This window comes from Somniosus microcephalus, chromosome 2 (assembly GCF_052327205.1).
Source record: "Somniosus microcephalus isolate GS21.2 chromosome 2, FLI_Smic_1.0, whole genome shotgun sequence".
NCBI lineage: Eukaryota > Metazoa > Chordata > Chondrichthyes > Squaliformes > Somniosidae > Somniosus > Somniosus microcephalus.
In genome coordinates this window covers 102,821,031-102,848,692 of record NC_140988.1, presented here as the reverse complement: position 1 = coordinate 102,848,692, position 27,662 = coordinate 102,821,031, and the positions used below count along the sequence as shown (strand labels likewise).

The 27,662-nt window shown below is 44.9% G+C and overlaps 1 protein-coding gene and 1 long non-coding RNA gene across 8 annotated transcripts in view; one reads left to right on the top strand and one right to left on the bottom strand.

Annotated features, from left to right (window-relative positions):
- LOC147122840 (uncharacterized) overlaps nt 1-7,209 on the bottom strand; it is a 58,936-nt gene extending 51,727 nt beyond the window's left edge. The window contains exon 1 of the long non-coding RNA XR_015081780.1: nt 6,906-7,209. This is a non-coding gene — a long non-coding RNA (uncharacterized LOC147122840). The remainder of the gene's footprint in view (nt 1-6,905) is intronic.
- Nucleotides 7,210-7,512: 303 nt separating this feature from the next.
- fbxw7 (F-box and WD repeat domain containing 7) overlaps nt 7,513-27,662 on the top strand; it is a 632,150-nt gene continuing 612,000 nt past the window's right edge. For 3 of the 7 annotated variants that reach the window (XM_086011787.1, XM_086011771.1, XM_086011760.1), the window contains exon 1: nt 7,516-7,784. The gene's annotated coding sequence lies outside the window, so the exon portion shown is untranslated. Of the gene's footprint in view, nt 7,785-27,662 lie in introns of all 7 variants that reach the window. The other 4 variants (XM_086011776.1, XM_086011765.1, XM_086011782.1 and 1 more) reach the window with 3 other exon arrangements.

Here is a 27,662-nt window from a genome sequence, read left to right as displayed (position 1 = left end):
CTCTCCCATTCTGGACAAACACCTCTGCTGATACACTCACTCATGGCTCCTGGATTTTTTAGTTTGTGGACATTCCAAACTGACTGCACACTGTCTAAATGTCGACTTTATCCCACCACAATGGTTCAGACTTTAACTTTGGGCTATTTCATATTGTCTCCTCCCCGTCCACGACATGTCTTGCCTAATCTCTGCCATGCCTATGCAACCTCAATTCCTTCTATGCCCATTCATGTACGCATTTTGGCTGCCACTCCAGACTTGAGCACGTTACTTTTATCTCACTTTTTATTTCTTGGCCCCTTTCAAGCCTTTTTCTCCCCTTATTGCTGTCACCCAGCCATGCCACCTCTCATTCTTTGCTTTCAAGTGCTTTTCCCCTCAATCCCTACCCCATCCTATCACTATTCCTCTGCCTTCCTACTCTCTTACTGCCATCCTAGGCTTTAACCCTCCCTGATTAAGCACACAGCTACCCACTGTGCCTTTCTCTGAATTCTTTGAAGCACCCACGAATGCACTTGAGGCTGTCTCTGTACAAACAGCAAGCCCAACAGCCCCATTATCGTCTCTTGCTGACTTTAGTGCCCAGTGTGTGCTAACTTCACCAACATCTTTCCTGTCCCACTGACCCCACCTATCACTGTCCTATTGAATTCTACCGGCAGATCAACTATTATTACCCCTTCTGCATTTCCCTAGAGTGCTGCAGGTTCCTTTACCAGATAATACCTTGGTCTTCCCCCCCCCCCATCCTCTCTGGCACCTTCTCCTTCGAGCACCTCACCCTGTTCTACCCCTCTCGCTTCTCCTTTAAAATCATTGTCTACCATTCCCCACCATATGTTTTCTCCAAGATATTGTTTTTCCTTTCCTCCCTCAGCTTCTGCAGAGGGAGTTGTCAACCTCAGTAATTTCAATCTCCATCAGCTCCCCTTGCCATCTCTGCTCTGAATTCATCGCCCTGTAGGAACGGTAGTTCCTATCTGAATAATTGCAGTTCGACTCAGTAAATCAAAACAACAAAGTTTAATAACAACGAAGTTAACTAGTAAACTACAGGAGAAGATGTATACAGGTCTGTTCAGGCTGTGAGGTACTCGCCAACTGCTGGAAGGTTCTGGAAACCGACGTCATGACGTCATCGCGTTCTTCGCGCCACTGGCGGTCACGTGAGCTCTGGAAACTCCCCGAGCAGGCGCGTAAACCCGTCCTGTGCTGCAAGCTTACAGGCAATCGACCAGGACATGGTGGTGCTGCGATGGCACGGCAGTGCGTGGAAAGTGGACGCATTTATGAGTCGGCAGTGTTGGACGTCGACCAGAAAGCCGTTGGAGCAGAAAAAATCGGCGCCCAGGATAGCCTGCGAAACTTTAGCCACAATAAAGTCCCAAACAAATCTCTGACTGCTGAAGGTTAAATTGACTGTCCGTTTTCTGAACGTGCAGATATCCACGCCATTAGTTGCCTCGAGGGGTGGACCGCGCCCGCCGGATTGCAGATCGAGCCTTGAAGCTGGCAGAATACTGCACTGGGATCCAGTGTCGCACAAAAATTGTCACCGTCATGGAATCCGTGATGTACAGCAGCTTTCCCGCCGAACCAACCACCATGGTAAAGTGGACGTTTTTTTTAGACCCAGTCAGTTTTGCCGAAGGGCGCGGGCTTGGTGGGGGGGGGGGGGGGGTTTTGGCGAAAAACTGCAGGGTGGGCGGCAGCATCGAGCTTTGTCGCCAAAACGGGCGTGGTATGCACACCAGCCTGCGGGAGGAGGGCTGGGCTGCGTCCGCGAGGGGGAAGGGCGCCTCGTGGCTGCACAATACTGCTGCGCAACAGTAAAAAACTTGTCTGCCTCAGCCGCAAGTTCTACACAGTCCGTAATCGGAGAATTGGCCAGGGCCGTCTGAACCTGTTCTGGTAGCTGGTTAAGGAAAAGTTCACGGAACAAAAAACATTGGGGCTCCGAACCCAAAAGAGTGAGCATCTGGCTCATCAGTTCAGAAGGTTTTGAGTCCCCGAGGCCAGGCATAGCAATAAGCCTGCGTGCGCGCTCCGACTTATTGAGACCAAACACCTGTAGCAAACGAGTTTTAAGAGCCTCACACTTGCCCTCTTCTGGTGGATTGCCCAGGAGGCTGACGACCCGCAAGACCGTGGTGCTGTCGAGAGCGGAGACCACGTGAAAATAACGGGTCGAATCCGCTGTAATCTCTCGGAGTGAGAACTGGGCTTCTGCCTGGAAGAACCATGCTGATGGCTGTTGTTCCCAGAACTGTGGAAGTTTGAGGGCGACGGCGTTCGTGTTCATTCTTGAATCTCAACGAAAGTTGTTCGACGAGATTGGGGTCACCAATGTAGGAACGGTAGTTCCTATCTGAATAATTGCAGTTCGACTGGTGGCATAGTGGTTAGCACTGTTGCCTCACAGCGCCAGGGACTTGGGTTCGAATCCGGCCTCGGGCGACTGTCTGTGTGGAGTTTGCATATTCTCCCCGTGTTTGCGTGGGTTTCCTCCGGGTGCTCCGGTTTCCTCCCACAGTCCAAAGATGTGCGGGTTAGGTTGATTGGCTATGATAAATTGACCCTTAGTGTTAGGGGGATTAAATACGTGGGGTTACGGGGATAGGGTGGGATATGTGTTGGTGTAGGGGTTACGGGGATCGGGTGGGATATGTGTCGGTGCAGGCTCGATGGGCCGAAATGGCCTCTATCTGCACTGTGGGGTTTCTGTGATTCTGTGACTCAGTAAATCAAAACAACAAAGTTTAATAACAATGAAGTTAACTAGTAAACTACAAGAGAAGATGTATGCAGGTCTGTTCAGGCTGCGAGGTACTCGACGACTGCTGGAAGGTTCTGGAAACCGACGTCATCGCGTTCTTCGCGCCACTGGCGGTCACGTGATCGGCGACATGACGTCATCACGCAGGGTATAGGAAGGTACATACAGTATAGTTAATGAACAGTTTAAAGGTGCAGTACATGGCTGCACTACAATGCAGTTAAAGAGATTATTCTCAAATGTTCTGAGTCTCTTAGTGGCTCTGCCACAGCCCTCCAATACTCCCTAAACTTCTCCCTCCAAATAAACTCTGCTACATATATTCATGACTATCCCCATGGCCTGCTCCCATGGTATCTATCACCGACAAGGTCACCTCTGTCCACTTCCTTATATCCAACACATTGCCTACCCCACATTCCTTCTGCATCTGCGCTGGAAAAAATTCTGCCAAAGTCATTATAATTGCACTTTTGAACTCCCAACTGCCTAGCCTTTGGCCCTCCATTCACCTCAATACCTCAAGCTGGTGATTTGCTCAACATCTCCCTCATCTCCAACTTTGATGCTCCTGTCTCAAATGTGAGGAGCTCATGGACCTTTTTGCGATCATATTGTCTCTGCTGGTTCCCTCCTGCCCCTTGCCTACCAAGACCACCCACAGCCCTGAAATCCCATGTCTCTCGTCACTTTCCCATGCCCTCTCCAAGTTCATCTTGTCCATGTCACACCTGCTAGTCCCTCAATCCCATTTCCACTAATTTGCTGACCATCCAACTTCCAGTCCTGGTCCCGATGTTAGTAAACATTATAAATAGTTCCCTCTCCTCAGGCACTGCTCCCCTCCCTTTCAAAATGAGTGTCATCACTTTCCTCCTCAAAAATCCCACACGCCACTCCTCTGTCCATGCAAATTACCACCCCATCTCTAACCTCCCTTCCCCCTCCAAAGTCCTTGAACATATTATTGTCTCCCAGATCTGTGCCCGTCTGTCCTACAACTCACTGTGGAATCTCTCCAAACAGGTTTCAGCCCCTCCCATAGCACTGAAGTGGCCCAAATAGAAGCCATTTACAACATCATCTGTGACTGTGATCACAGTGCATTATCCCTCAACATGGTCAACCACGCCATTCTTCTTTAATGCCTCACTTCCATTGTCCTGCTCAGTGGACTGCCCTTGCTTGGTTCCACTCGCCTATAAAAGCATAGCCAAAGAATCTCTATCAATGGTTTCTCTTCCCACCCCTGCACGACCACCTTGGGAATCCTCCAACAATCCATCCTTGGCCCCCTCCTCTTCCTCATCTACATGCTGCTCTTTGATGACATCATTTGTAGACGGGGAGGGGGGGTCACCGTCTACATGTACAGAATGTTTGGAGAGGAGTTCTACCTAACTCTACCGCTCTTGCTCCCCTGCTGCCTCTGTGCTGACAGATTGCTTGTTCAGCATCCAATCTTGGATGAGTGATAATTTCCTCCAGTTAAATATTGGGAAGACCAAAGCCATCATCTTCAGCCCCTGCAACAAACTTCATACTTCTGGCAACAACGACAACCCCTTCTCCGGCCACTGTCTCAGCCTGAACCAGGTTATTCGCACCCTCGGTGTCCTATTGGACCCGGAGCTGAGTTTACAATCTCCTATCATATCCATCACAAAGACTTCCTACTTCTACCTCCATAACATTGCCTGCCACTGCCCCAACCACATCCATGCCTTTGTCACCTCCAGACTCGATTCCTCCAATATTCTTCTGGCCTGCCTCTCATCCGCCACCATCTGTAGACTTCGCTCATCCAAAACTCTACTGTACATATCCTATTCCACACCAAATCCTGCTCACTCATCACCCCTATTCTCACTGACCTACATTGGCTCAAATTTAAAATTCTCATTGTTATGTTTAAATCCCTTCATGGCCTTGCCTGCGCTATCTTGCTAATCTTCTCCAGCATTACTATCCCCCAAAACACTTCATCCCTCTGACTCTGGCCTTTGTGCATTCCCATCCTCCCTTTGCTTCATCATTGGCAGCTGTCTCTTCAGCCACCTGGACCTCATACTCAAACTCATGCACCAAACCCACATGCCTCTTCATCTTCTTTAAGACTCTCCTTAAAATTCACCTCTTTCCCTTCTTAATATTCCCATCTTTGGCACAGTGTCCATTTTTTTTCCTTATACCTCTGTGCAGTACCTTGGGATGTTTTTCTACATTAAAAGATTCTATAAAATGCAGTTCTAGTCACCGAGAAACAAAGGAGATACCTGAGCACTGGAGGTGGTGCAGAGAAGAGCCGCACGACTGATCCCTAGTGTCAGGGATCGGAGGAGTTATGAGGAAAGATTGGCGAGTTTGGGTTTTTTCTTCTGGAAAGGAGGTAACTGAAAGGTCACCATGGGTGAAATAGTCTCTCATCTGTAAATATCTTGTGTTCCCAATTATGCTTCAATTATTGCTGTTGGTTTCCCAATTCTTTCCTTATGCTTTCTGCATTAGTACACACACATTTTAGCTTTTTCTTGTTGCTATTAGGAACATAGGAACAGGAATAGGCCATTGAGCCTCTCAAGCCTGTTCCATCATTCAACGTGATCATGGCTGGTCTGCGACCTAACTCCATTCACCCGCCTTTGGCCCATATCCCTTAATATGTTTTGGTTAACAAAAAGCTATCAATCTCCGATTTAAAATTAACAATTGATCTAGCATCAATTGTCGTTTGCGGAAGAGAGTTCCAAACTTCTACCATCCTTTGTGTGTAGAAGTGTTTCCTAATTTCACTCCTGAAAGGTCTGGCTCTAATTATTAGACTATACCCCCTAGTCCTAGGACCCCCAACCAGCAGAAATAGTTTCTCTCTATCTACCCTATCTGTTCCATTTAATATCTTGAAAACTTCGATCAGATCACCCCTTAACCTTCTAAATTCTAGGGAATACAACCCTAATTTGTGTAATCTCTCCTCGTAACTTAACCCTTGGAGTCTGGGTATCATTCTGGTAAACCTATGCTGCACTCCCTCCAAGGCCAATATATCTTTCCTAAGGTGTGGTGTCCAGAACTAGTCACAGTACTCCAGGTGTGGTCTAACCAGGGTTTTATATAGCTGCAGCCTAACTTCTACCCCCTTGTATTCTAGTCCTCTAGATATAAAGGCCAGCATTCCATTAGCCTTTTTGATTATTTTCTGTACCTGTTCGTGACATTTTTATAATCTATATGTACCTGGATTCCCAGTCTCTTTAGACCTCTACTGTTTTTAGCTTTTCACCATTTAGAAAGTACCCTGTTCTATCCTTTTTAGGTCCAAAGTGGATGACCTCACATTTGCCTACATTGAAATCCATTTGCTACAGTTTTGCCCATTCACTTAATCTGTCGATATTCCTTTGTAATTTTATGCTTTTATCTACACTACCTATGATGCCGCCTATCTTTGTCTCATCAGCAAATTTGGATATATGACTTCCAATGCCATCATCTAAGTCATTAATAAATATTGTGAATAGTTGAGGCCCCTGCGGGACACCACTAGTTACATCCTGCCAATCTGAGTACCTACCCATTATCCTTACTGCCTGTCTCCTGCTGCTCAGCCAATTTCCTAACCAGGTCAATAATTTGCCCTCGATTCTGTGGGCTTCTACTTTAGTTAACAGTCTCTTATGTGGGACTTTATCAAATGCCTCCTGTAACTTTCACTATTTTTTCCACAGCTTTACTTTTTGTTTGTCTCCTTGAAGGTCAGGCTCACTAACCCTTCCAAACACCTATGTTATCTCGTATGTGCTATGTTCCCCTTCCTCTCTGCTACTCATGAAGCCTCCTTAATTAACAGTTGACATCTTGTGTAATCAAGCAGCAATTTCCTAGTTTTTGGTCTGCCTTACCTGTCTTGCAAATGTAAATCCTTTGCCACCATCCAAATAATCTCTACAAGGATACGGGTGCCATTTTGGGTCACATCCTTTAGGTACAGTTTTCACATTTCCCAGAATTAGTTCCAATGGACAAAAAATTTAAAACCCTCCCTTCACATTAACTACTGTAATGAATTTTCATCAGCAGCAAAATCAAAACCCGTTAGAACTCAATCCTATTCCACTCCTACCTGATGTTCGGCTTTGAACTTGACAAAAAAAAAGTGACAACCATTCACTGAAAGTTACTCAGTATTTCACTCCTCCCCAAAGCTTGAGCATCTCCATGGTTTCTCCTTCCTCCTCTGACGCAGCTGGTCAGTGACTGCCTGAGTGGGGTGATGTCATTTCCCCGCGCCGAGTGTGCGGTGGGGCGTTCGCCCCTCCCCCCTGGCCCCGCCCCTCTCTGATCCTGAAGTTCAGTGGAAGCGACGAGAACAGAACGTCCGACTCGTGCGCTCCCTCGTTCGAGACAGAGAGCGCGGGCTGAGAGCGCCCTCCCTCCTGCCCGCCCGCTCATCCACCCCACCCGCCCCGCACAGAGTCAGGCCGCGGGGAGCAACCCCCCCCCTCACCCCCTCCATAACACACAGCGGCAACAAGCCATGATGTGAGACACTCAGCCAGCGTGTGTGTGTGAGAGAGAGAGAGAAACAGGGAGCGGGGAAAGTTTATAGACAGCCCGGGCTCTGTGGGAGGGAGGCCGCGGACAGCCGCTTCAGGGTTTGCGCTACAAAGAAGCCGCGGACTCTGCTCCAGTGTGAGCGGGGAGGCCGGGGGCGGCCGCCACGCAGCGGGCGGGGGTGTTGGAGCTGGGATCGCCCCGGACTAAAGGAGCGGGGAGAGCCCGTGGCACTTTGTAAAACTGACGAGCACCAGCCCCGCCCGCTATCCCCTGACTAAAGTACTGAAATTGACCGGGCCCCCACCCCACCACCCACCTTCCCATCCCATCCCCGACCTAGGGGGGGTGGTGAGGAGTCGGGGTGGCTGGGGGTGGAGGTGCTCCGGAGTCGGTGTGAGCTGCACTTCATCTGGAGTCAGAAAGCGTCTCTCATCCTCCCGCTCGGGTGAGTTACTCATTCACACACATTGTGCTGTTAGCTAGAGGAGACCGAGAGAAAAGGGGGGACCCTCTGTGTATTGGAGTGGAAAGGAGCGAGATCAGTAAATGATGAACAAGGGCAAAAAACCCCCACACAAATTCTGTCCTCATCCTTCTCCATTCAGGGGGTGCTGGGTGCCTCAGCGATCCCATTAGAAGTTAATCTACATGATTGTTTGTCAAGTTCAGATAAAGAGGTCAATTGATGCCTTTTTAAAGTCAAATTAATTGGTTCGTATTAAAACGCCCGTAATACCGTTAGAAAAGTCATTAACGTCCATCTGTAACGATCCAATAGCTTAAATATAACAGTTTGTGTGGTGTTTTAACCGCCGTTTAATGTCTCCAGTTAAAAGTGTGAGCAGGTTTGCTACTTCCAAGTACCGACGCAAAGTGAGAAGATTTCCAATATTGTGTTTATCATAGCGTTTGATGCCAAAATGATCTAAGCTCCCAGCTGGTTTCAGCTCTTATTCTTTTAAGTTAATTTTTTTTTTTTTTTTTTATTGAATTCAGTTATTTGAACTTGACAAACGATCAAGTAGATTAATTTCTAATGGAATCACTGGTGCGCTTACCCCTCTGAATGGATAAGGATGAAGACAGGATTTGAATTTGTTGTCTTGGGTAATGGTACATTACGGGTTACATTGATGGTTGCAGTGAATGTCTTCGAGTTCAGTGAACGTTGTTAGTACTAGATACTGAAGGCTGTCTGGGTGATATCCTTGATGTGGCTTGGGATGTTGCTTTTAGTAGGCATATTTTTGTTGTATTAAGTCTTAACCTGTTCTATTACACATCTTGTCAGTGGAAAGTGGTTTTCATGTTGCACTGATGAGTGAGCAATATATAAATTACATTTTACCTGTGCCAGTCAGTGCAGTGAGAGCCCACCTGCACAAGGTGCTTTGATTGGCTTTGTTTGCAGTATGAAGCTGCAAATTAAAATTTTAACGGAACTGCTTACAACACCCAAGTTTTTAGTAATTTGAAAAGTGTTCATGTTGTAGTCGGCCCTTCCTTAACTTAGTTTCACTAGCAGTTGAAGGCCATTATGCAGACAGCATGCTTATGTAAAGCAGTACTTGGCTTGATGGATGTAAGGAAACAACACAACTCTGCATTCTGTTTTCACTACCTCAAAATATATACTTGTCTCAAACAGGTACTTTCAGCATAATGGCAGTATAAAGTTATTGTCTATAAATTTTAGATTTCTTTAGAAACTAGATTCAAATTGACTTAATTGCTTTACAGCAAAATGGACATTTCATATACAGTATATCAAGTTTACCTGTGAGGATCATTGCTCATCAGAAATTTCACCTTGCAAAAACAGCATGCTTACTAGGTGTTTTTATATTCAGTCGAATGAAGCTGTTCCAAACTAATTGTTTGATGTGAGAAAACTTTTATTCCTAAGGAAAGAATGAAAATGTAAATGCATCCTAAAATATTAGCTGTGTTGACATGTGCCTAGCCATAAACAGTATATCTGCTACAGTGCTAGAAAAATGTGCAAGTGTGGTGAAGTGATGTGAGGCACACATCTGTTTTGGATGGCTTTTACTGTTATACTCTGGTGATATGCTTTAATTTGAAACCTTTTCAAATCAGTTGTCACATAGTTGAGTGAAAGCTTCAAAGAAGAAAGTATAACCTGTGGAAACTATAGGTACGGGAGTAGGCCTTTCAGCCCCTCGAGCGTGTTCCACCATTAATTTAGATCATGGCTGATGTGTATTTTAACTCCATCTACCCGCCTTGGTTCCATATCCTTTAATACCCTTGCCCAACAAAACTCTATCAATCTCAATTGACCTAGCCTCAACAACTTTTTGGGGAAAGTGTGTTCCAGATTTCCACTACCCTGTGTGAAGAAGTGCTTCCTGACATCACCCCTGAAGGGCCTAGTTCTAATTTTAAGGTTATGTTCCCCTGTTCTAGACTCTCCCACCAGAGGAAATAGTTTCTCTGTCTACCCTATCAAATCCTTTAATCATCTTAAACACCTCAATTAGATCACTCCTTAATCTTCTATACTCAAGAGAATACAAGTCTAATCTAGGCAACCTGTGCTCAAAAAATGTAACCCTTTTAGCACTGGTATTATTCCGGTGAATCTTTGCACCTCCTCCAAATCCAATATAACTATACTTGCCATTCCTACCCAGTTTATTTCGACATTTACATTACACTAAAGGGGCGGTAACTTATTTAACCACTGAAGGTCATTGCTAGCCATTTCATGTGTAAATGTAACTCAATTGTAACTAATAGTTCTTGTATCACATCCTCTGTTAAGCGAACAATTCCTACACAATGTTCAGTCAGTAACGTGCAAGATGTCTGTGTGTATATAACATTGGTTTTATCATGCTACTGATTGTTTTAGTGCGTTGCTGTAAAAACAGTAGTTTGTGGTTAAAATCCCTGATGCATGCTTTTTTGTTCATTTTTAATATGAAATCCATGCCGATTTACTAACTGTATCTAGCCACAGATTTAAATTATTTCAAACTGAGCTTAAACTAATAATTTGAATGCAGAGGAATTAGTTAGAATTGTGAAATCACCTTTAGTGAGTATACCAGAGTTTGCATTGTGTAAAAATCCATGCCTAACAATTTAATTGTAGAAGAATTTAGCTAAGGAGTGGGAGTTTGTGAGCATTAATCACTGCTTAAATTATTCTGATTAAAATTATTCATTAAGATTTATGCTGCCGCTACCAGATTGAGGCCAGTCACACAGTACTGTACTTTGTTTACACTGACTGGCTTGAACGTCCAGTTTTCTTGCCCAGCAGGCAGCTCTGTTACTTGCATATGCTAAATTGCTCTCGGAGCTGTTGAAATTTAAATGTTTAGAGAGCGTGAACAGATTACAGAGATGGGGAGGGGCGAGGCGAGGCCATGAATGGATTTGAAAACGCGGATGAGAATTTTCAAATCGAGGCGTTGCTTAACTGGGAGCCAATGTAGGTCAGCGAGCACAGGGGTGATGGGTGAATGGGACAAGGTGCGAGTTAGGACACTGGCAGCCGAGTTTTGGATGACCTCAAGGCCAGCCCAGCCCAGGAGTGTGTTGGAATAGTCAAGTCTAGAGGTAACAAGGGCATGGATGAGGGTTTCAGCAGCAGGTGAGCTGAGGCAGGGGCGGAGTAGGGTGATCTTACGGAGGTGGGAATAGGCGGCGGTCTTGGTTATGACGCGGGTATGTGGCCGGAAGCTCATTTCAGAGTCTAATATGACACCAAGTTTGCGAACAGTCTGGTTCAGCCTCACAGATACTAGGGAGAGGGATTGAGTTGCTGGCTAGGGAACGGAGTTCGTTGCGGGGACTGAAGACAATGGCTTTGGTTTTTGCAATAATTAGTTGGAGGGTTAGATTTGATTAGTGTGAGCCCACCTGCACCAGGATGTTGCACTGCTTCTCTCTGGATTTATACTACAATTCTAGCATTGTTGCCAAGAGGAAACCGCTTCGCACCACAGTCAAGTTGCAGTATAAATGAACTCTTAGTTAACCGCATGTTATTTGAAAATAATGTTTAGTTGATGCTTTGCAGCATAATGTACTCTATTTTTGATCAATGAAGTTTGAAATAATTTATGAAATGTTACAGTAAGTAATGGCACTGTTTGACATACAGTGGCCCTCTGTTAATTGGTACTTCCCAGGAGGTGGCTGATTAGGGAGAGCTGCTAATTGGAAGTAGTAACACATTAAGAGAAGAAAATTCTGGGGAACCAGTTAGATTCCTATTGTACCATAACTTGTGCATAAATGCGCAGTAAAAAATTGTGACAAAGCTTGTGCACCACCTTGGACAGAGAAATATTTGCCATTCAGTGATTTTCATGTGTTGCCTAAAAGGAAAATCATGGTGTTTGTGTCTTGTGAAGTCTCACATCTTGGTGTACTAGTTAGTTCAGATATAGTTTTGTTGATGATTTTGTTGTACTTCTCTTGTATTTTCAGTAACAGAAGAAAATCCTGTCATGTGCCAAACCTTGAATTTAGAAATTTTCTGTAACAACCTGTAATTATTTAGGACCATTTTAGTGTGGAAAAATTTCCCAAGATGCTTTAGCAAGAAAAATACTAAAAACTATATGCTGGGTCACAGTGGTAGTAAGGAGACGTCATAAAGATTGGATGGAAAGGTGGGCAGAGAGAGAGGTAGAGGGTTTTAGTGAGAGATAGTTACAGAGAAGGACACTGAATGCAGAGGTGAGGGAGCAGTTAGCAGCAGAGATGTTGTGATGGGTGGAGGAGGAGAAGACAGACATTTGGGAGTTTGAGTGAATTTACAGGAGCTGGGGGAGCGATCTTTTTTCCAGAGGAAGAGAGTGAGGGTACCGGAGTTGGGGGAAAGTAGGTGGTAAAGCAGAGGGGGTAAATGGTCCAAAACTCAGGAGATGGCGAGGCCACTTAGATGGCAAAATCAAGGGGGATGTAAAAGATGTGTGTGCAGATTTTCCCCCCAGTTTTCTGCAGCTGCCTTCCATCCCTACCATTAAGGTGTTGATTCATACTATTGTATGTATTTGATGCTAACAGTCTTTTGGTATCTTGCCTTTCTTCAAGTTTGAGCTGTGGCAGTGGAAACAGCCTATTCAGTCATGGACGGTAATAACAACAGAAAATGCTGGAAAAACTCAGCAGGTCAGGCAACGGATGTTGCCTGACCTGCTGAGTTTTTCCAGCATTTTCTGTTGTTATTTCGGATTTCCAACATCTGCAGTATTTTGCTATCGTACAGTCATGGACGGTATTGAGGTAGAGCCTGATCCTGTTCTCATTCTGCATCCAGCTGGGGGCATCAATCAGTGCCAATCAGGAGCGGGACTTTTCTCTGCTAGTTTTACTCCACCTCCTCCTCAAGGTATTGACTTAAGTTATGGCCATGGGTGCTGGGCAGTCACTGGTACCTTGTCCAATTGGCGTCCATGTCTCAGGTTATATTCTCACAGGAGCATCACAGAAAATATCAATCATCTCCCTCACCTGATGCCCACAGGTCAGATTTAGAAATGGGAACCATGGCTGATTTCTCCCTCCCCATTGGTGCTGAGGCCAGTTATAACGTCCCAGTTACTTCCTCAACAGAGATCAGCAACTGTGTGGAATCAGACTTAGGACCTTTTGCTCCATATGCTTAGTACTACTTTGGTGCATTTTGTTCCTTGGCTGTTGGGGAACTTCTGGTCAAAATCTTGTAGGAAATTGCACACCGAAACCTACAATACACCACTAAGTAGTACATGGTCGCACGCCGAGGCTAGACTTAAAATGTAAGTGAAGGAGTGATCTTGCACAATAGCCGAGCTTGCTATTTTGGATCTGATTTATTAGTGAGCTGCTTGTGGCCTCCTGTAGCCTGCATCTTTGCACAGTTACATTTAATCTGTTACCGACCGTGTTTATTACTACTGTACATACGTGATTGGCTCAATACTGTGTCTTGTCAATTATCTTTGCCAGGGTAACCGTGAAGAATGATGGGGTCAATCTTTAAGGGTGTGCTACCCCCAAAATGTAATTTTACTAACAATCTTTGAAGAAAGGAGAGTGCCTTTGTGTATGTTAAGTGTACTGATGAAGTGATGAAAGAAAATTTACTTTATATTGTAGTTTCTAAAACACTGGATGGTACACTCATTAATGCATTCTGTTGCAATATATCATAACATTCAAACTAATCAGCCACCTTGATTCTTCCTCTTTTTATTCCAGATTGTTTAAAGTCACTCTTTTTATAGATTTCATAACAAATGTGCTGAATGTAAAGGAGATGCTCATCATCTGGCTCCATAGTATTGTCATTAGCCTGGAGCTGAACTTCAAATCTATTCCTAGCCCACCAGGGCTAGAAATTGCACTTACTTTCTAGCAGTGCTGAGATGAAAAGCTCCACAGCTTGCAAGTAATGCCAACATCTCTCTCCAATTTGAGTATTTGAAGGTTTATTTAATGCCTTTTTTGTATTTTTTTAGTGGCTGGAAACCTTCGTACTCCACTGTTCAAAGGTGTATTTGGTGCGTGATATTTTAAATTTCTTTATAGGAATGTGAAAATCACAGAATAGAATCATAGGAATTTACAGCACAGAAGGAGGCCATTCAGCCCATCGTGTCTGTGCTGGCCAAAAAAGAGCTATCCAGCCTAATCCCACTTTACATCTCGTGGTCTGTAGCCTTGTAGGTTACGGCACTTCAAGTGCATAGCCAAGTACTTTTTAAATGTGATGAGGGTTTTGGCCTCTGCCACCCTTTCAGACAGTGAGTTACAGACCCCCACCACCCTCTGGATGAATAAAGTTCTCTTCAACTCCCCTCTAATCCTTCTACCAATTACTTTAAATCTATGCCCCCTAGTTATTGACCTCTCTGCTAAGGGAAATAGGGCCTTCCTATCCACTCTATCTAGGCCCCTCAATTTTATACACCTCAATCAAGTCTCCCCTCAGCCCCCTCTGTTCCAAAGAAAACAACCCCAGCCTATCCAATCTTTCCTCGTAGCTAAAATTCTCCAGTCCTGGCAACATCCTTGTAAATCTCCTCTGCACCCTCTCTAGTGCAATCACATCTTTCTTGTAATGTGGTGACCAGAACTGTACACAGTACTCTAGCTGTGGCCTAACTAGTGTTTTATACAGTTCAAGCATGACCTCCCTGCTCTTGTATTCTATGTCTCGGCTAACAAAGGAAAGTATCTCGTATGCCAGCTTAACCACCTTTTCTACCTGTCCTGCTACCTTCAGGGATCTGTGGACATGCACTCCACGGTCCCTCTGTGCCTCTATACTTCAGTATCTGACCATTTACTGTGTATTCCCTTGCCTTGTTGGCCCTCCCCAAATGCATTTCCTCACAATTCTCCAGATTGAATTCCATTTGCCACTTTTCTGCCCACCTGACCAATCCATTGATCTCTTCCTGCATTCTACAGCTTTCATCCTCACTATCAACCACATGGCCAATTTTTGTATCAGACTTGAGTTATCCTGCCTTCTCTCTGTTTTTCCCCTTCCACACAATTTTGGGGGTGGATTATTTTGCTGGCAAAAATGTTTCAATTGTGAATTCAGGCCATCAGTATTTTGGGTTCACTCAATTTTGACAATTGAAAAACTTCAATCTTCATTTTTGTTTGAATTTCCTTGTCAATTTTCTCTGCTCCCTTTTCCTTGAAGGATTTGACTCTGGGTGTTAACTGTGCTCCAGCACCTCCCTAAGGTGGGCAGTTATTAATGTGTGCGCCTTGACATTCAATGCTGGCAGGCTATTCAACTGTGAGGGTGCATCACAGCCAAGCCCGATACAGTCCATACCCTCTGTCCACAGATGCACACTTCCATCGGGTGTTGTTAGATCGTGATCAGGAGTGGAAGCTGTAGTTGATCATCTTTTCCTCCCTTGCCCAACCCAGGAGAGCAGAGGCCAATTTTGCTACTTGTAGGAGCTGAGGCCAATTGTATTATTCCTAACAACTAACTCACCAAGGATCAAATTAAAAAAAAAAATTGTTTATGGGTTGTGGGTGTCGCTGGTAAGGTCAGCATTTATTGCCCTTGAAAAGGTGGTGGTGAGCCGCTGCCTTGAACTGCTGCAGTCTGTGTGGTGTTAGGGAGGGAGTTCCAGGATTTTGACCCAGCGACAATGAAGGATTGGTGATATACTTCTAAGTCAGGACGGTATGTGACTTGGAGGGGAACTTGGAGATGGTGGTGTTCCCATGTACCTCCTGCCCTTGTCCTTCTAGGTGGAAGAGGTTGTAGGTTTGGGAAGTGCTGCCAAAGAAGCCTTGGCCAGTTGCTGCAGTGCGTCTTGTAGATGGTACACACTGCAGCCACGGTACGCCGGTGGTGGAGGGATGAATGTTTAAGGTGGTGGATGCTGCAGAATACCTAGCCTCTGACCTGCTCTTGTTGCCACAGTATTTATGTGGCTGGTCCAGTTAAGTTTCTGGTCAATGGTGACCCCCAGGATGTTGATGGTGGGGGATTCAGTGATGGTAATGCTGTTGAATGTCAAAGGGCGGTGGTTAGACTCTCGCTTGTTGGAGATAGTCATTGCCTGGCACTTCTGTGGCGCGAATGTTACCTGCCACTTATCAACCCAAGCCTGAATATTGTCCAGGTCTTGTTGCATGCGGGCATGGACTGCTTCATTATCTGAGGAGTTGTGAATGGCACTGAACACTATGCAGTCATCAGTGAACATCCCCACTTCTGACCTTATGTTGGAGGGAAGGACATTGATGAAGCAGCTGAAGATGGCTGGGCCTGGGACACTGCCCTGAGGAACTCCTGCAGCGATGTCCTGGGGCTGTGATGACTGACCTTCAACCATCACAACCATCTTCCTTTGTGCTAGGTATGACTCCAGCCAGTGGAGAGTTTTCCCCCTGATTCCCATTGACTTCAGTTTTACTGGGGCTCCTTGATGCCACACTCAGTCAAATGCTGCCTTGATGTCAAGGGCGGTCACTCTCACCTCATCTCTGGAATTCAGCTCCTTTGTCCATGTTTGGACCAAGGCTATAATGAGACATGAGACCATGGCTGATCAGATCTTGGCCTCAATTCCACTTCCCTGCTTGCTCCCCATAACCCTTGACTCCCTTACCATTCAAAAATCTGTCTATCTCGACCTTAAATATATTCAATGACCCAGCCTCTCCGCTCTCTGGGGCAGATTTGGTGAAAGCAGCTCAACAACTTTGAAATAACCTAATCTCAATAGCTGAAGCTTATTCTTTTCAAACCAAGCCTACAGCCTGTGCCTGTTTCCTCTAATTATCTTTCTGTAAGGTATCAGTGTGTATAATGCGCTGGTCTTTCAGTTAATCTGGTAATCCTGTCACACTTGTTTTGCAACATTTTTTAATGGAAGGATTGTCGCGAGTGTTGTGCGTTTATATATTTTTTAAATTACCTCTTTATTTGGAACATTACTACAAATAAATTAGTGATTCTACCACCATAATGGCACTCATTAGATGTTCCTCTGTTGAAATCTCTCTGCAAGATTCAAACCACCTCTTCTAGTGGTGAAAGTAGCCTGAAATGCCAGAATGAGTTGGAAACTGACTTGTCTGCAGTGTACAAAAATAATTTTTTGTGCATACCAGTATGTCCGACCAGGTATGCAGAGCTGCTGTATTTTTTTCAGTAACAGCGAGTTTGCAGTCATTTGGGGTGGATTATTTTAATGCTGCTCCATGCATCTAGTATAAAGCTGTAAATCAAGAGGATCAGGACTGGCGCACTAGTCTTCCTGCCGGTTGTACTTCAATATCTGTAGGTAAAGGTACTGATGCCAGTAAGAGAGTTTGCATCTCTGACTTGGCTTCTGCAGCTTTCCCTCCATTAAGTTTGATTTTGCTAGTTAACATTGCTTTGTTAGACATCTTGAACGAGAACTGATTCAGTTATACATGCTCTAGAATGGAGTAAAAAATGTGTTGTCTGAAAGACTTGAAACTAAATAAGCATGTTTGTAATTTCTGTGACTTAAGGATTGAGGCATTTTTTAATGTTGCAAGTAATTTGGAATCGTGCCAAAGCTAATTATGGGTGGCTAACACAATGGATTACTGTGGTTTTTTAAAATCCAAAAGATATGTATTTTACTACCATAATTTGTCCATGAGCAATGTTTCTTGCATTGTAAATTTTGAATTTTGTTCTGAAATACTCCTTCCAGAGCATGTATGTGCCGTGGCATGTCTGCACTTTGTTTTTAAAGTTTGACCCAAACTACTTTCTTCACTGGAGAAGCTCCAGAATCAATAAATGTGATTGAATTCACTGCACTACCAGTACTGGGGGTGAGTGGGGGAGACTTCAGGCCTCAGGCCCTTATGATGCAAAAAACTGAGTATTATTTTGTAAATTTTACTTTACCAATGCATTTCTGCTCTCGCTGCTAATTTAAATTCTGAAACTCTAAATTCAGTTGTTTTTTATTGAGGCCACATTAAAGTGGAAGTGGTGTTTTATTTTAAGAAACCTATTTGGACACTTGACTACTGGTGAATGTACGTTCATGTGCAATTGTTTTGACTTAATTAGAAGCCTTTGGCCATATTTGGAAAGGGAGGAGAGAAAGCCACCCTCTTTAAAATTAAATCTTGTGGTACTTATGAGAATGAGCCTTGAGCAAATCACTGCCTTAATTGTGATTCCTGGCCAAAATTTGTTGAGCGCCCTTGTACTCCCACAAGTGCCAAAATAATACCACTCCTTTTAATGGAAGTTTAATTGTATAAAGTTTCACTCGTGACATCAAAAGGCAGCGGTTAATTTCAATTGACTTTTTTAATGTGTTCGCTGTTCTACCAAATATTCTATATTTACCAACTATTTCTGAATCCTCAGTTATACATCTACAATAATCAGGCAGGTTATAAAGTGGAGGTCTAGATGATTACAGAGCTCAAATTTCTTCAATCATACATGCATCGTCAGCCATGGCTCAGTGCGTATCATTCTTGCCTTTGAGTCAGAAGGTTGTGGGTTCAAGTTCCACTCCAGAGACTTGAGCACAAAAATCTCGTCTGACTCCAGTGCAGTGCTGAGGGAGTGCTGCACTGTCGGAGGTGCAGTCTTTCGGATGAGACGTTTAAACTGAGGCCCGTCTACTCAGGTGGATGTAAAAGATCTCATGACACTATTTTGAAGAAGAGCAGGAGAGTTATCTCCGGTGTCCTGGCCAATATATATACCTCAATCAACATCACTGGTCATTATCACATTGCTGTTTGTGGGAGCTTGCTGTGCGCAAATTGGCTGCTGCGTTTCCTACATTACAACGGTGACTACAAAAAAGTACTTCATTGGGACTGCTTTGGGACATCCGGTGGTTGTGAAAGGAGTTATATAAATACAAGCCTTTTTCTTTAATTGTATATTGCAGAACTGCTTCCAGTGGTGGTTCTGGATAGGGGAGGGGGAGGAGACCTAGTGCTGTAGAAACAGCTGTTCGTTGTGGAGCAGTTTCTACAGCAGCCTGTTTGACTTCAAAACAATTGCATGAGTGAAAGTTTGTACATCGGTAAAGGCCAGCAATTTGCTGACCTGAGTGGGTTAAGCACAAGTGCTGTAGCTACATCTGTCCGCTGGCAGCCAAAACAAATGGCCATCTCTACTGGAAACTGTCTGTTTGTCACGATTCGATCCAAAGCTGCCACCAAGAGGCATCAACAAAAGTACATCTGTTAGTTTGCAATGCCTCTGTAGCCGTGTTGAAGCACCATTTATATTTAAGGAGGGAGAGAGAAAACGGGGAACTACAGACCAGTTAGCCTGATATCAGTAGTAGGAAAAATGCTCAAATCCATTATTAAGGATGTGGTAACAGGGCACTTAGAAAATAATAGGATTGGGCAGAGTCAACACTGATTTATGAAAGGGAAATCGTGCTTGACAAGTTTTGAGGTTGTAACTAGCAGAATAGATCAGGGGAACCAATGGATGTGGTGTATTTGGATTTTCAGAAGGCATTCAATAAGGTGCCACACAAGAGGTTATTAAACAAAATTAGGGCTCATGGGATTGGGTGTAATATATTAGCATGGATGGATTGAGGATTGTTTAATGGATAGAAAAGAGAGTAGGAATAAACGGGTCATTTTCAGGTTGGCAGGCTGTGACTAGTGGGGTACTGCAAGGATCAGTGCTTGGGCCTCAGCTATTCACAATTTACATCAATGATTTGGATGAGGGGACCAAATGTAATATATCCAAGTTTGCTGCTGATACAAAGCTGGGTGGGAATGTAAGTTTTGAGGAGGATGCAAGGAGGCTTCAAAGGGGATATAGACAAGCTAAGTGAGTGGGCAAGAACATGGCAAATGGAATATAATGTGGAGAAATGTGAAGTTATCCACTTTAGTAGGAAAATTAGAAAAGCAGAGTATTTTTTAAATGGAGAGAGATTGGGAAATGTTGGGTTCAGAGGGACCTAGGTGTCCTTGTACACAAATCACTGAAAGCTAACATGCAGGTACAGCAAGCAATTAGGAAAGCAAATGGTATGTTGGCCTTTATTACAAGAGGATTTGAGTATAAGAGTAAAGACGTCTTACTGCAATTATATAGGGCCCTGGTGAGACCACTCCTGGAGTATTGTGCACAGTTTTGATCTCCTTACCTAAGGGAGGATATACTTGCCATAGAGGGAGTGCAATGAAGGTTCACCAGACTGATTCCTGGAATGGGGGGATTGTCCTAATGAGGAGAGATTGAGTAGACTAGGCCTGTTGAGTTCAGAAGAATGAGAGGTGATCTCATTGAAACATACAAAATTCTTGCAGGGCTTGACAAGGTAGATGCAGGGAGGATGTTTCCCCTGGCTGGGTAGTCGAGAACCAGGGGTCACAGTCTCAGAATAGGGGGTCGGCCATTTAGGACTGAGATGAGGAGAAATTTCTTCACTCAGGGTGGTGAATCTTTGGAATTCTCTACCCTAGAGGGCTGTGGAGGCTCAGTCGTTGAGTATATTCAAGACAGAGCTCGATAGATTTTTGAATATTAAGGGAATCAAGGGATATGGGGATAGTTCAGGAAAGTGGAGATGCGGTAGATGATCAGCCATGATCTTATTGAATGGTGGAGCAGGCTCGAAAGGCCGAATGACCTACTCCTATTTCTTATGTTCTTATGAAATGGCGTTGAATGGCATAGAGTAGATAGCTCTAGTTGAAAAGCTAGTATTAGCACAACATTCGGCTGAATGGCCACCTCCTGTATTCTAGTTTCCATGATTGTCAGTTAGCTGCTGTTAGCAAATCGGCAATGTAATTGCAGTAATAGCGTTTGGCAGCTTCTCAGTTACATACAGTGAAACTTGTTTTTGAGACCATGTGAATTACGTAGGTGTATGCAGAAATGGAAATTTGTGGGAGAAAATACTTTTCTCTGGGACAGGTATCAAGAAACGACCACTTGTCCTTGTTAAGCTTTGTCTCAACCATCTGAAATGACAGATTCAGCGTAAGCTGATGCACTTTTGGTATGAGGGACAACGATCCCACCATTTTCTTGATTGTGTTGGACAGATTGTTATGTTGATCCCTGGTAATTGTCTCTTGTATCTCCATGCTGATACCTTTTATTGTAAACTTGGAGAATGAAAGTGGGGTGGTGGTGGAAATTCTGAACAGGCTTTTTGTGAAAGCTATTTGTAATGGTTACTGTTCTATACTTGAATCCTGTATGAAATCAGGAAACTGCATTCTTCAGTGATGTTTTGCATGCCCCCACACAAAATTATTTCTAATTAGATACATTAAGAGGAAACACTGAACAGCTGTTGTATGCTCGTGGCCAGGAAGCTGAATCCACTGAAGAGAAGTAATATTGATGTATTGGATAAATTTGCATTTTGGTCTGGAACTTTATTTTTTATCCTCAATTTTCCACCTTGCAGGAGGTGTTTTGTGCCATCCAGCCTCTTGCTCTAGAAAGCTGGCTAGTATGGGCTGTGGACATTTTCATGGCTGCTTAATGATTTTCAGGCAGGGGGTGTGCTTGTATTGCAGGCAAGTGGTCTCTGCCTTTTTAAAATATTTTTTCCTCTTCCGCTTTAAAGGCTCAATTATATATTTTGTTTACAACTAAAAGATTTAAGGCTTGGTGCACCATGCTTTTTTTGTGTGAATATATGGTGAGGGCCGGAAACTGGCTTGGGTCAGGAAAGAATAAAAAAAAAAAAATTCTCTGCATGTGGGCATCGGTGGCAACGTGAGCATTTATTGGCCAACCCTAGTTTCCCTTGAGACAGTGGTGGTGAGCCTTCTTGAGCCGCTGCAGTCTGTGTGGTACTCTCACTGTGCTGTTAGGTACATAGTTCCAGGATTTTGACCCAGCGCCGATGAAGAAATGGCAATATATGTCCAAGTAGTGATGATGTGTGATATGGAGGGAATCTTGGAGGTGATGGTGTTACCATGCACTTTAAAAAAAAAAAAAAAAATGCATTTATGGGATGTGAGCGTCGCTGGCATGGCCAGCATTTATTGCCAATCCCTAATTGCCCTTGAGAAGGTGGTGGTGAGCTGCCTTCTTGAACCGCTGCAGTCCGTGTGATGAAGGTGCTCCCACAGTGCTGTTAGGTAGGGAGCTCCAGGATTTTGACTCAGACGATGAAGGATCGGCAATATACTTCTAAGTCAGGATGGTGTGTGACTTGGAGGGCAACTTGGAGGTGGTGGTGTTCCCATGCGCCTGCTGCCCTTGTCCTTCTAGGTGGAAGAGGTCATGGGTTTGGGAGGTGCTGCCGAAGAAGCCTTGGCGAGTTGCTGCAGTGCGCCTTGTAGATGGTACACACTGCAGCCATGGTGCGCTGGTGGTGGAGGGAGTGAATGTTTAAGGTGGTGGATGGGGTGCCAATCAAGTGGGCTGCATTGTCCTGGATGGTGTCGAGCTTTTTTAGTGTTGTTGGAGCTGCACTCATCCAGGCAAGTTTGAGAGTATTCCATCACACTCCTTACTTGTGCCTTGTAGATGGTGGAAAGGGCTTTGGAGAGTCAGGAGGTGAGACACTTGCTGCAGAATACCCAGCCTCTGACCTGCTCTTGTTGCCACAGTATTTATGCGGCTGGTCCAGTTAAGTTTCTGGTCAATGGTGACCCCCAAGATGTTGATGGTGGGGGATTTGGCGATGGTAATGCCGTTGAATGTCAAGGGGAGGTGGTTAGAATCTCTCTCTCGTTGGAGATAGTCATTGCCTGGCACTTCTGTGGTGCGAATGTTACCTGCCACTTATCAGCCCAAACCTGAACGTCATCCACATCTTGTTGCATGCGGGCATGGACTGCTTCATTATCTGAGGAGTTGTGAATGGCACTGAACACTGTGCAGTCATCAGCGAACATCCCCACTTCTGACCTTATGTTGGAGGTAAGGTCATTGATGAAGCAGCTGAAGATGGTTGGGTCTAGGACACTGCCTTGAGGAACCCCTGCAGCGATGTCCTGGGGCTGAGATGAATGACATTCAACCACCACAACTCCAGTAAGTGGAGCGTTTTCCCGATTCCCATTGACTTCAGTTTTACTAGGGCTCCTTGATGCTAGGGTTGCGAAGGGGTGGAAAGTTTCTGGTAAATTTCCGTGAAATTTCCAGAAATTTTCCACGGGAAGTTTAGCTTGGGAATTTTGCCCAAAAAAGTACATGCTAGCTTTTTTTTGTATTTTTCATTTTTTCCCCACAGGTCCCCTCTTAAAATTACTAACAGAGATGGAATCTTAATTATTAAGGAATTTCTTAATCAATATATGTTTATCTTCTTACTTAACTTGTAATTATTAAAACAAGCCTTGTGTGTGACTGTGAACAAATGTGTCCTGATTGGTTGGATGAGTGATTAGCTCCCTCTATTGGTGATGTAGTGTCGTGCATGCACATGTCATGCTTCCATCACATGGAGCATCAGGAAAAATTTACTCACCCTGTTGCAGTCGTGCTGATCGACTGCAGTTCGACACAGAAACGAATGCCCTTTATTTCTCTGCATAGAACAATGCCACATTTACCGTCGGATGTGCGGAAGCATTTTACCCCAGGCATTAAAGATGTGCAAACACTGTACAAAGCCATATGTAAAGAATGCCACAAAGATGCAGCAGCATTTATATCCAAATGCAACGACGTCACTCAAAGCTCACCGCAGTCAGCCCAGAGTTCCTCTGCTTTCATTCAAGAAGATGATGGTTCACATTCAGCATCAGACTCCTTATCAGCAACTCCTGGCCCACTTGGAAGGTTCTTCTATACAATGGATAACCATAGCCAGAAGAATGCAGATGAATGCCTTGCTCGAGCTGTATATGCGACAGGCTCACCCCTCATGCTCACAGCCAATGTGTACTGAAGAGATTTTTCAATGTTATTTGCCCTGCATACTGTCCTCCCACCAGACATGCTTTGTCTACTTATTTGCTGGAGGCTGAGTATAACAGAGTCCAAGGAAAGCTCAAAGAAATGATAGAGATGGCAGACTGTGTTGCAGTTATCTCAGATGGGTGGTCAAATGTACGAGGGGAGGGCATCATAAACGACATCATCTCCACTCCTCTCCCAGTGTTCAAGAGCACAGACACGAAGGACAACAGGCACATACATTGCTGATGAGCTGAAAGCGGTCATCAATGATCTTGGATCACAAAAGGTCTTTGCAGTAGTTACTGACAATGCTGCGAATATGAAGGCTGCTTGGGCTCAAGTAGAGGAGGCCTACCCTCGTATTACGTCTATTGGGTGCGCAGTTCATGGGCTCAACCTGCTCCTGAAGGACATCATGGGTTTGAGAACCATGGAAACACTCTACAAGAAAGCCAAGCAAGTTGTTAAGTATGTCAGGGGGAAAACAGGTAGTGGCAGCAACCTACAACTCCAAGCAAACGACAAAGAACAAGAACACCACACTGAAGCTGCCCAGCAACACTAGATGGGGTGGTGTTGTCATAATGTACAACAGCCTTCTGGAGGGTAAGGAGTCGTTGCAAGAAATGGCAATATCCCAGTCTGGGGATATGGAAACCGCCATCAAGAAAATACTGCTGGATGATGTGTTTTGGGAGAGAGTGGTTAGCAGCCTTAAACTAAAATCAGCATTTTGACCCACATCCCTGCTGCTCAAAGCAGAGAAGGCAATTGTTCAATTCATACAGACGCGTCAAGAATTTTCTATCAAGCCGATTCATGCTGCAGCATACATGCTGGACCCAAAGCATGTTGGGAGACCAATACTTTCTGGAGAACAGATCAACAGCGCTTAGTGTGATTTCTACCCTCTCGCCACCTCAGTCTGGATGTGGGCAAAGTTCTGGGAAGGCTGGCAAAGTTCTCTACCAAGCAAGGTCTTTGGAATGGGGATGGGATATGGGAATCATGCAAGCATATCAGTGCACATACCTGGTGGAATGGACTTTGTGCATCTGAGGCCCTGTCACCCATTGCATTGGTGATACTCCAAATCCCACCTTCATCAGCGACCTCTAAACGAAACTGGTCACTTTGGGAATATGCATACAAAGGTGCGCAACAGGCTGACTAACGAGAGTGGAGAAACTGGTGGCTATCCGGGCGGACCTACAACTTTGAGCCAGATACAGAAGTGTCCACTACACAGCTAGACAGTGATCGAGGAGGAAATGGACACGTCAGAGAATCGGGAGGAGCAATGATGAGTAGAAGACTCAAGACTCATGAGTTGAAGTCTCAAAGGGACAAAATGACAAGTTACAGGCAAATAAGCTGACGCTCTTTTTAATTTTATTTTAGATGGGTCTTTTTTGTGGGGGTTCAATAAAGTTCAAAATTATAACCTAAATAAAGTTTTGAAAGCCTGTTTTTATTTGTATGGAACAGTATGTCTATTTTGATGACTAAGATAATATAAGGGTCAGAGACAAAAGCCATCAGTGTGCAAAAAAACTCAATTCCCTAAATTCCCATGGAAAGTTTCCTCTTTTTAAAAATTCCCGCAATTTTGCAACCCTACTTGATGCCACACTCGGTCAAATGCTGCCTTGATGTCAAAGGCAGTCACACTCTCCTCACCTCTGGAATTCAGCTCCTTTGTACATGTTTGGACCAAGGCTGTAATGAGGTCGGGAGCCGAGTGGTCTTGGGGGAACCCAAACTGGGCATCAGTGAACAGGTTATTGGTGAGTAAGTGCTGCTTGATAGCACTGTTGATGACACCTTCCATCAGTTTGCGGATGATTGAGAGTAGACTGATTGGGTGGTAATTGGCCGGATTGGATTTGTCCTGCTTTTTGTGGACAGGACATACCTGGGCAGTTTTCCACATTGTCAGAGAGATGCCAGTGTTTTAGCTGTACTGGAACAGCTTGGCTAGAGGTGCGGCTAGTTCTGGAGCACAAGTCTTCACGATAGCCGGGATGTTGTCGGGGCCCATAGCCTTTATAGTATCCAGTGCGCTCAGCCATTTCTTGATCTCGTGGAGTGAATCGAATTGGCTGAAGACTGGCTTCTGTGATGGTGGGGACCTCGGGAGTAGGCCAATATGGATCATCCACTTGGCACTTCTGGCTGAAGATGGTTGCAAACACTTCAGCCTTGTCTTTTGCACTCACGTGCTGAGCTCCACCATCATCGAGGATGGGGATATTCATGGAACCTCCTCCTCCCGTTAGTTGTTTAATGGTCCACCGCCATTCACGACTGGATGTGGCAGAACTGCAGAGCTTTGATCTGATCCGTTGATTGTGGGATCGCTTAGCCTTGTCTATAGCATGCATGTAGTCTTGTGTTGCAGCTTCCCCAGGTTGGCACCTCATTTTTAGGTACGCCTGGTGCTGCTGGTATGCTCTTCACTCCTTATTGAACCAGGGTTGATCACGTGGCTTGATGGTAATGGTAGAGTGAGGGATATGCCGGGCTACAGATTGTGGTGGAATACAGTTCTGCTGATGGCCCACAGCGCCTCATGGATGCCCAGTTTTGAGCTGCTAGATCTGTTCTGAATCTGTCCCATTTAGCACGGTGGCAGTGCCACACAACACGATGGAGGGTGCCCTCCGTGTGAAGATGGGACTTCGTCATCACTGCTACCAATACTGTCATGGACAGATGCCTCTACGACAGGTAGATTGGTGAGGACGAAGTCAAGTAAGTTTTTCCGCTCGTGTTGGTTCTCTCTCCCTGTCGCAGGCCCAGACTGGCAGTTATATCCTTCAGATCTTGACCAGCTCTGTCAGTAGTGGTGCTACCGAGCCACTCTTGGTGATGGACACTGGTTGCTGGCATTGTCCTTCTAGATGGTGGAGGTCGTGGGTTTGGGAGGTGCTGTCAACGAAGCCTTGGCGAATTACTACAGTGCATCCTGTAGATGGCACACACTGCAGCCACAGTGTGCCGGTGGTGGATGGGCTGTCGATCAAGCTGCTTTGTCCTGGATGGTATCGAGATTCTTGTGTTGCAGCTTCAGCCATCCAGGCAAGTGGAGAATATTCCATCCCTCTCCCTAGCATCTGTCTGAGGTTGAACCAGACTTTCCGCAACCTTGATGTCATGTTTAACCCTGAAATCAGCTTTTGACCACATATCTGCGGCATAACTAAGACTGCCTATTTCCACCTCCGTAACATCGCCAGTCTCCGCCCCTGCTCATCTGCTGAAACCCTCATCCATGCTGTTGTTACCTCTATACTTGACTATTCCAGTGCACTCCTGGCTGGCTTCCATGTTCCACCCTACATAAACTTGAGGTCATCCAAAACTCGGCTGCCCATGTCCCAGCACGCACCAAGTCCCATTCACCCATCATCCATTTGCTCGCTGACCTACATTGGCTCTGGTTAAGCAACACCTCGATTTGAAAATTCTCATCCTTGTTTTCAAATCCTTCCATGTCCTCGCCCCTTCTTATCTCTCTCATCTCCTCCAGCTCTTCTCACCCCTGAGATATCTGCGGTCCTCTATCCTGCCCTCGAGTATCCTCGATTTTAATCGTTCAAATATTGGTGGCCGTGCCTTCTGTTGCCTAGGCCCTAAGCTCTGGAATTCCCTCCCTAAGCCCTCCGCCTCTCTACCTCTTTTTCCTCCTTTTAAGACGCTCCTTAAAACCTACCTCTTTCATCTGCCCTAATTTCTCTTTCTGTGGCTCAGCGTCAAATTTTGTTTTATAACGCTCCTGTGAAGCGCCTTGGGACTTTTTACTACGTTAAAGGTGCTATATAAATACAAGTTGTTATCACACTCCTGACTTTGTGCCTAATCGATGGTGGAGAGGCTTTGGGGAGTCTGAATGTGAACCACTCGCTGCAGAATACCCAGCCTCTGACCTGCTCTCTGATG